The sequence below is a fragment of the Heterodontus francisci genome, chromosome 35 (assembly GCF_036365525.1).
Source record: "Heterodontus francisci isolate sHetFra1 chromosome 35, sHetFra1.hap1, whole genome shotgun sequence".
NCBI lineage: Eukaryota > Metazoa > Chordata > Chondrichthyes > Heterodontiformes > Heterodontidae > Heterodontus > Heterodontus francisci.
In genome coordinates this window covers 41,605,709-41,615,869 of record NC_090405.1, presented here as the reverse complement: position 1 = coordinate 41,615,869, position 10,161 = coordinate 41,605,709, and positions in this window count along the sequence as shown.

The following is a 10,161-nucleotide window of genomic DNA, read 5'->3' as shown; positions in this document are numbered from 1 at the left end:
AATTGTAGTCATCTGTGTTCACTGTGTTTGATTGCTTAGGCCTATAGGTGGAGCTAAAGAGATAAAACTGAAACTAGAAGGTTCCACAGCTAAAGAAAATATACTGCTCTGAGGAGACGTTGTACTGAGATCGTGTAAGAACTAATATAGTTCAAAGTGCTGTAAATAAACCCATTGGTGATTTAATACAAGTGTGATATCTGCATTGCTCTGAGATAAATCAGATATACATACTGTATGCAGCAACCTGGCATAAACATAACAGTCATTACTGTATTGGTGGAGTAACCTGTTTATCTTAAAGCCTCCACTAAAATGGCAGACCAAAGAATGTCATAAGACTGCATTAAATATGTGTCCACTAACATCATCAAAATAAAATCTCCTGGCTACACTGTTCATTTGTACACTATTTGTGGTTTATATTGAAAATGATAAATGCTCAAAGTGCTGTACATTGTAACTTTATTTTCAGTAGTTATGTTGTATTAATAAAAGAAAGACTTGCATTTCTATAGCACTTTTCATGAAGTCTAGTCACTGTTGTAATGTAGGAAACGCAGCAGCTAATTTGTGCACAGCAAAATCCCACAAACAGCAGTATAATAATGAGTAGATAATCTGTATTTTTTGTGATTTTGATTGAGGGATAAATACTGGCCAGGACACCAGGGATAACTCCCCTGATCTTCTTTGAAATAGTGCCATGGGATCTTTCATGTACACCCAAGAGAACAGATAAAGCCTTGGAGTAATGTTTCATCTGAAAGACAGCACATCCGACAATGCAACAGTCCCCGGTACTGTACTGGAATGTCAGCCTGGATTTCTGTGCTCAAGTAATCACAATTTATGTGACATTTATTTATACTTTACAATTAGTAAAAAGTGGGTCAACACTTAATATTAGTCCTCTACAGAGTCAGGACATGAATCTCTAATAGATTTTAGCAGCAAGTGCTATGTGAGACTAAGTCAGTCTGAGTCCAAATTAGCAATCTATCTGACTAAGCTTGAGGTAGGATTCGAGGTAGGATTGCTCAGATAAAATTGAAAGCAGGTTGAACCAAGCTGGGATAGGCCTTTGGCGTGGAGCTGGAAAAGTGCAAAGTGGAAGAGCTGCTGAGTATTGGAGCGAAAGGATTTCAGATCTGGGAATGAGAGTGTACAGTTGCAGGGATCAGAAGCTGAGCGAGGAACCACTGGAGGGAGCGTGGAGGGAATGTGAGAGCACAGAGCAGTCATACCAGAGGCCGGAATTTAACCCTCACCCCCCCCACCCAGGAGCGTGCTTGGAGGTAGAGGGGGGGAGACGTAAAATCCAGTGGGATGGCGGGGGCACCAGGCCCGTCACCTACCCGCCCCCACTGTTATTTCACCAGCAGAGTGGGAGATGGCAGACGGCCTGCCACTTAAGAACCTCTTCCTGGCACCTGAGGAGGCCACCTAACTATACCTGGCAGCCTCCTTGCTGGGGTGGGGGTGTCCCTCCTTATCGAGCAGCCTGTGGCCCATGGAGGGCACCCCAGCAACACGGGCTATCCCTGCTGAAATAACCCCTCCATGCCCTACACTCCGACCCCCACACCCCCTCCCTCACCAGAGCCTAGCCAATTGTCCCCAGAAAGGCCCGACCCCAGTCCTCTTCTGGCTGGGTGCAGTCCCAGCAGCGGCCATCGCTCCCGGTGGCGCTGGGACTGAAGAGCTGCTTCAGAGGGTCGGAAGCCCCGACTGCAGCCAATTAAGGGCTTGAGCCATGCAAGATAGTAGCGTGGCTTGCAGGCCCAGCGGAGGCGGACTCACCAAACACTCCCCCACCCCCTGGTTTTCCAGCTGATGGGCCTCATGATGAACTGCCTCATTGTTAAATTCTAGCCATAAAGTGTGCTAGGGGTATAAGCATGAAAGTGTTTGGCTGTCTGCACATTTGCCTGCATTCTTCATTGAATTATACAGCACAAAAGGAGGCCATTTGGCCCATCGTGGCTGTGTCAGCTCTCTGAAAGAAACATCCAATTTGTCCCACTCTACTGCTCTTTCCCTATAATCCTGCAAATTTTTCAATTTCATGTAGATCTCCAATTCCTCTTTTGAATGTTACTATTAAATCTGTTTCCACCACCCCTTCGGGCGGCACATTCTACATCGTAACAGCGCGCTGAGTAAAAAAAAATTCCCTGCATCCCTTCAGAGGGTCATTAATCTTTGAAATTCTCTACCCCAGAGAGCAGTGGAGGCTGTGTCATTAAGTGTATTCAAAGCTGAGTTAGAGAGATTTTTGATCTACAAGAGAGTTAAGGGTTATGGAGGTCAGGCAGAAAAGTGGAGTTGAGGCCATGATCAGATTAGCCATGACATTATTGAATGGTGGAGCAGGCTTGGGGGGCTGAATAGCCTACTCCTGCCCCTATTTCTTCTGTTATGCTCTAATTCAGATTGTTATAGAGAAAGTTCTGAGACCTGATTGGTGGATGGCACAAGTTCACGGTACAGTGGACCGTGGGCGTTAATTGGTCAAATATCTGAGACTTGATTGGTTGAGCACAGTTTCTGGTTCTGCCATCTGATTGGTTGAAGATGCTGGTTTACCGGTCTGTAACCTAAATAGTTGGAGGGATTCTACAGCATCATGACGTCAAGCGAATGTTCTGGTGTATCATATGATGTTTTATAAGAACAGGAGCCCGACACCATGAAGTCCACGATGTCACTTAGGTGGAGCTGTGTGTCCTGTGGACTGTCTCTTTAAAGTCAGCCTCTAACAGATTCTGGGGAGTCAGAAAAGCAGCAGAAGATTACCAACTTTTCTCATTTGTTTTTATAATTTCCCCGTGTGATAATCCACGGATATTACATACCTGAAGAAGCATTACTTATTCTGTACATGTATCTTCAGAAGAACAGCTCCTTTATAACCAAATTAACTTGCTGTTTCTTTTTATGAATGTTTCTCAGCATTATGATCTGAAGACATTTTTCATTACTACCAGACAGACGGTTCCCATAAGAATAAATTAGAATTGATTCATCACTTCCAGTTGTTGACACCCGAGAAAAGCCTAGGTTTTTCCATTATTGTAAATCTTCAATAGCATATTTGGGATTTTTTAATTAAAATTGGGAAAACCCCATTACTTTGTTTCTCCAGCATAGACTCAAGTGAATAAATCTGAGGTTTGATCCTTCAGAAACCACTATACTCTTTCCAACAAGTAAGCAACACTATCATAATTGATATCAATGCTACATTAGCACAGGAACAAGGGTGCCTCAGAGAAGGGTTGTTTCCAAATGGCCTTGTAATCGCTCTTCATCTTGTACATCTATTCACAAGTCATAACCCAGATTGTACTTCCCTCATTTTGCTCTAATGAAGATAATAACATTGTAATATCTACCCAGCAGAAACAAGCATGACAAGGTATGTGCAATAGAAGAGCTTACAAACAGACAGTGACTAGTATTTAATATTTTGCCACTACAATTGGTAGAATATTGTGACCCACTAATTAGTGCCTTGACATTTTGTCATGACTTTTTTTTTGATGGTTTCTGTATGTTGTCAAACGTAGCAGAACGCATATTGTTCTGCTATTCTGTGGCAAGAAAGGATGTCTTTCAGTTTTGGTAAGTTTGGGCCATGACCTTGTGAATAATGGGAGCAATTAGATTTACTACATCGATTCACATTTAGGTTAGCAGTGACAGCCTCTCACTTGAAGTGTTCTGAAAATACAGGTTAGTACAGTCACAATGAGAGAGCTGGTACACTGATGCTTGCTGTGCAACACGTATTTTACAATACTGTCACCTCAATGGTGATGTTGCTCTTTCCTTTGAAATGTCCTTTGGACGCAGCAGTGAAGGTCTGTCAAAATGCTAACAGGGGTTTCTGCACTTCTTGACTTTGTAACAATGCTGAGAGCATTCATATACAAACGTTTGGTGTGTCCGCGCCAATATCCTTCGACTAAAGTTTTATTTTTATGTTAAAGGGCTCCTGCCTCCGTTAAGTAGCGGACAATTTAACTTCATGGGTTCAGCATTTAGACTTTGGGGGCAATTTTCATCTAACCTGCCCATCGGAAAACTAGCAGAATTGAGGTTTTACATCCAGCCCAATTTTACTCTCCATTGAAGTAAACTGTGAGTAATATTGATGGGCTGCTCCATCTGATGCTCTGGACTTCTGGTCTGATGAGTTGGGTTAAAATTAGACCCTTAGTATTCACACAGCATAACTTTGAGGCTTTCAAATCACCTCCTCAATCTTTCTGAGGGACATTCATGTCCACATGGGCTCTTACAGAAAACAAAGAAATCAACTTACAGTCATTGAAAAAGAACCTTAGGTCCATTCTGAGGGACTGAGACTGGGCGCATGAACATGCCCTTACATCCTGGAGCCAATCCTATTGTCCACCAACCCCAGCTCCCCTCCCCCCAAGCCCATTCATAAAAATTCATTGAAAAAAATATTTATTCCTCAACCATCTCATTATCAATCTCATTGCAGTTTATGGGAGCTTGCCGTGCACAAATTGGTGCTTCCTACGTTGCAAAAGTGACTACCTTTCAAAAGTACCTCATTGGCTGTGAAGCACTTTGGGATATCCTGAGGTTGTGAATGGTGCTATATAAATGTAAGCTCTTTCTTTCTTTCTTTCTTTCTGGGTTGTGAGAAGATGTCAACCGGCTGGTCAGGTGGACATAAAATATCCCACACCAGTTTTTGAAGAACAGCAGAGAGTTCTCCCAGTGCCCCTGGCCAATGCTCCTTCCTTAAGCATCACTCCAAAAACACATGATCTGGTTATTTTGTCTTAATTTTCTGCCTTTATGGGTTCTTACTGAGCACAAATTGTCTGTCATGTTTGTCCACATAACGACACTGGCAATACTTCAAAAGTGATTCCTTGCTTGTCAAGCACTTTAGACATTCTGAGATCATGATAAATGGAATATTTTATTTACTTCTTTAAAAAGTACATCTTTTGTTTCATTCTACATTTTTCTTGAAGTCCTCTGTGCTACATTAAGTGTTGGTGACTTCTTTTCTCCATTCAAGACAAAGTAAAATTGTCCTGGAAACTGAGATCATGGCCTTGGAACCAGGCTATGAAAATATCAGTGTACAGATGCCTAACCCATTTAAAACAGGTCAATACTCCTGTGAAAATGGCTCAGGAAAATTCCAGATGAATGCATTAAGCCAACATTCCCATCATGCCATTTCAAGGCTTGTCCTTTGATGCTAAGCCTGAAAAACTCTAAGAAAATGACAGCCACATTTTTTTTTAAATGACATATAAATAGCTATTCAAGGATAGATAGGAAAAAGTCTAGTGTTCTTCAGATGAACGCTAGAGGATAACGCTATTGTGCATTATAGAGTCATAGCACAGAAGAAGGCCCTTTCAAAAGGGAAATCAATAAATATTTGAAGGGGAAAAAGATTTGCAAATTCAAGAGGAAGGGCAAGGGAGTGGGACTAATTGGATAGTTTTTTTAAAGACCAGCACAGGAACGATAAGCATAATGGCCTCCTACTGTGCGACATGATTCAATAAAATGGAGAAGATCGTTCATCTTGCTTGATTCCAATCTTTTCAGAACAACACAACCTGTGTAGATACAATATGCTTGCGTTATGCCCATCGTTTCGTGAGACGCGGTGCACAAACCTGCCAATGTTGGTCCTTCGAGCGCCTACCCGACTGCAGTCTTGTGGGGGAACTGGATTATTTTAACAACATCTGCTTCAATTTCCTCAGTATGAGGGACAGAAATCAACCATGGCAATCTTTAAGCTGCTCCCTGTTTGGTTGTCTCGGTGCTCAGGGTGTGGTGTTCATTCTGGATCTGGTTCTGAGAGAGTTACGGAAAATGGCGTTTTATATTCAGAAGCTTGACAATGTCTGGGATGAAAGTTCAGTGCCTTTGCCATTGTACCGCTGTTTTGCTGACAGCTGAGAAATAATACATTGATAAGTGGAATGGTTAAAGTTGATGCCTTCCTGCTTTTGAGTGGAATTTGCCTCATCTTCTCGGCTACAGTTATGATTTTTTCAATGGCACAAGTTTTCTTTAGAGTTGACTCCTTGTTGAGTGAATATCTAGTTTAATCTATTTCAGTACGATCCTTGTAGAATTCCTGACAATACCTTGGTATGTATAAATTGTTGCCATATCCTGATTATGTTATCAGTACATGAATAAAAGAAACAGCACTCATGGTTTGCTCCTATACATGATAGAAGGCTGTTTTCTGCTCTGAGATCGTGCCCAAAATGGAGCTCACTGCCACCTCACCTTCAGACCTCTATTTCGCTGCCCTCAGCCCCTCTCGGACCAGTGTTGACTGTTCCTGCCCTGACTCATTTTCCTTGGGCTGTTCCACTTACTGTTGCTTCCCAGAGTCATTTGGATGGTGAGAGTAGCCTTGTGAAGGTCACCTCTCCCTCCAATCCAGGCTCAGCACAAGCTTGCTGAAAGCCTTGGTCTCAGCTGAAGCCTTCAATGATAGCCTTTATCAGTGGCCTGATACTGTTGTGGCATCCCTCCTGTAACACCATCAGAATTCTCCTCTTCAGACTGTGGGCTCCCTCTTGGGAATCCCACTGGGAAGCCCCACAATGTACAGTGAATGACCCCCAACTGAAGGAAATGGTTCAGAGCCAGAGCAGATTCCTTCTTTGCAGGAACTCTGCCCCAAGTAGAGAATCCAGTCCCAAGCGCCTTCACATAAGAGAGAACTGAGTGAGTGACATTAGGAAAGTTGACTCAAAGTACAGGTGAAAAGATTTTGAGGAAGCTTTTAAAGGCAATAACAGGAAATGGCAAGAGCAAGAATTTCAGGGAAGAAGTTCTAGAGAGTGGGACCGAGACAGATAAAAGCACTGCCAGCAAGTGGGGAATGTACAGGGGGACAAAGTTGGAGTACTTGTAGGGTTTAGGTTGAGATGTCGGGCTACAGGAAGTTGTAAAGGTAGTGTGAGGAAAGACAAGAATTTTGAACTCAGTGTATTGAGAGACAGAGAACAAATGGAGATTTGGTGAGGATAGAGATGGTTGTCAAGTGGAATCTCATGAGAGAAAGGCCATGGACAACTTGAGCTTGTGGATGAAGGAACCAGGCCTTGATGTAAAAAATAATTGCGAATAAGGATTTCAGGGTGAGGTAGGGTGAAGATGGACAATATTGGAGAGTTTGGAAGTATGCAGATTTATTGATGGATAGGATATGGGATTTGAAGCTCAGCTCTGGGTCAAACTGGATACAAAGGTTGCCTCCATCTGGTTGAACCTGAGAGATGGAGTCAGTGGGTAGAGTTATTGGGAGGAGTTGAATAGATGCCCTTGGTATTCCCAATGTTGACTGAAGAAAAACTTGGATTTATAATCTGTCATTCCTCTTAGCAGCATCTCAAGTTGAATTTTTTTAATTCATTCTTGGAATGCGAGAGTTGCTGGCAAGGCATTTATTGCCCACCCATAACTGCCCTTGAGAAGGTGGTGGGCTGCCTTCTTGAACCGCTGCAGTCCATGCGCTGTAGGTGCACCCACAGTGCTTTTTTCTGTAGTGTTTTACTACAACTGAGTAGCTTGCTATGCCATTTCAGAGGTCAGTTAAGAGTCAACCACATTTGAAATGTAAATTATATCGAAGCATTGAACATACAACTTACATTTATATAGCGCCTTTCAACCTCCCAAAATGTTTTAAAGAGGAGGAGAAAGATGCACAGTAGAGCCATGGAGTCATTAAGGCACAGAAGGAGGCCATTTGGCCCATTGAGTCCATGCCAATTATCTGTAAAGCAATCCAGTCAGTCCCATTCCCCCACTGTATCCCTGTAGTCCCGCAAGTTTGTTTCCCTCAGGTACCCACTCAATAAATAGAAGGAATCAAGAAATGAATGCCAAACCATGGTGGAAAAGTTAAGAAAACTGACTTACACAGGTTTCCATAATGTAGTGGTTATCACGTTCGCCTCACACGCGAAAAGTCCTCGGTTTGACTCTAAGCAGAAACGCTATTTAGGGGGGAGGTGGTGATGTGGTGGTAATGTTACTGAACTAGTAATCCAGAGGCCCGGGCTAATGCCCTGGGGACAAGGGTTCAACTCCCACCATGGCAGCTGGTGGAACTTAAATTCAATTAATTAATAAAAATCTGGAATTAAAAGCTAGTCCCATGAAACTATCACCTATTGTTGTAAAAAACCACTTGTTTCACTCATGTCCTTTTGGGAAGGAAATCTGCCGTCCTTACCTGGTCTGGCCTACATGTGACTCCAGACCCACAGCAATGTGGTTGAGTCTTAACTACTCTCTGAAATGACCTAGCAAGTCACTCTGTTGTTGAGGGAAATTAGGGATGGGCAACAAATGCTGGCCTTGCCAGTGAAGCCCATTACCCATGAAAGAATTTTTTTTTAAAACTTGGTTGAAAAAATGGGTTTTGAGGTAGCTTTTTAAAGGTAGAAGGAGAAACAGTGAGATGGAAGCATTAAGGAAGGATTTCCAGAGAGCAGGGCCGAGGCAGTTTATGTTATCCACAGCAAAGATCCCACAAGCTGCAATGAGATGAATGGCCAATCAGTCTGATCTCGATGGTGTTGGTCAAGGGAGAACTTCTCTTCTTTGAACAATATCATAGAAGCCGTAATGTCCGCCTGAATGGGCAGGGAAGGCCTCAGATTGACAGTACATTCAAAGGGCAACAGCAGCTCTGACAATGCTGCACTTCTCCAGTAAGCGACTGGAATGTCAGCCTTGATTAATGAGTTAAGTGCAATTTTGCTAGATCAAATCTATTTTCTAATACAGCTGATAAATTGCAAAAAAACAGCTTTTCATATATGGGCCAACATTTCAGTCCAGGAGCCACGTGAGATTTACTGTTAATAACCTCCCTATAATAATTCCGCTCAATAAGATCAGAACCTACTTTACAAGAGATCTTTTGCAGCTGGTCCTGAGATTTTGGAAATACTAGCATTTATTGCTCATCCCTAGTTGAAAGTTATGTGTATTAGTGCCTCTTGCATGGAATCTGTCTGCCAAGAATACTTATGAATTTGAGCATTGGAGGTCGATATATTCCACCTAACTTTCCGAAGTTTTATGCTGGAGCACTTGCATAAAATTGATTAGACTTTCAAAATGTTCTATTGCCTTTCAGTGAAATAAGGCAGTAAATTGGTCATATGTAGACATTTTTGAGCTTAATTTCCACTATGTGCTCTTGTAATGCACCAGCAAATAAAGTTACGAAAATTCCTGCATATGCTTTCCTGACACGTTATATAACATTATACTACACTATGTCCTTCAGCGTGGGGAGCTTCTCAAGATGACAGAGGGTGAGAAACCACGCAAGATCCAGAAGTGGTGGAGGAATGTACTTGGGCACAGGAGCATGAGGAACAACAAGGGCTCTGGAGCAGATGGAATCCCTGCCAAAATCCTGAAGCATGGCAGAGATACACTCCTGGCACGACTGCACAACCTCATTTTGCTCATCTGGGATGAGGAGCGCTAGCCGGGGGACGTCAGGGGCTGTGATCATGACTGTATTCAAGAGTGGAGACAAGACCGACTGTAACTAATACAGCGGAATCTCCCTGCTGTCTGCCACAGGGAATATCATTGCAAGGATCCTCCTCAAAAGGGAATTAGACAGTTAGATGAAAAGGAAAAATATGCAGGGTTATGGGGAGAAGGCAGGGGAATGGAACTGAGGGAATTGCTCTTTCAGAGAGCCAGTGCGGACACGATGGGCCGAATGGCCTCCTTCTGCACTGTAATGATTCTGTGATTTTGTGATTTAGTGATTCAACCACTTCCTCCCAGTGGCTGAAGAGCTCCATCTTGAAGTCGCAGTGTAGATTTCACCCAATGAGAGACCTCACAGACATGATCACAAAATCACTCCAACCTCAGTCGTCGAGCTTCAGTATGCGGATGACGCTTGTGAGTGTGCTCACTCTGAAACTGAGCTCCAGATCATTGTCTATTCCTTCTCCAAAGCATATGAGAAAATGGGTCTTTCATAAAACACTTGGAAAACAAAGGGCCTCTTCCAACCAGCTCTCACAACACAACACCTCCCCCTGTCATTCAAGATCAATGGTGAGATCCTGGAAAAATGTGGAC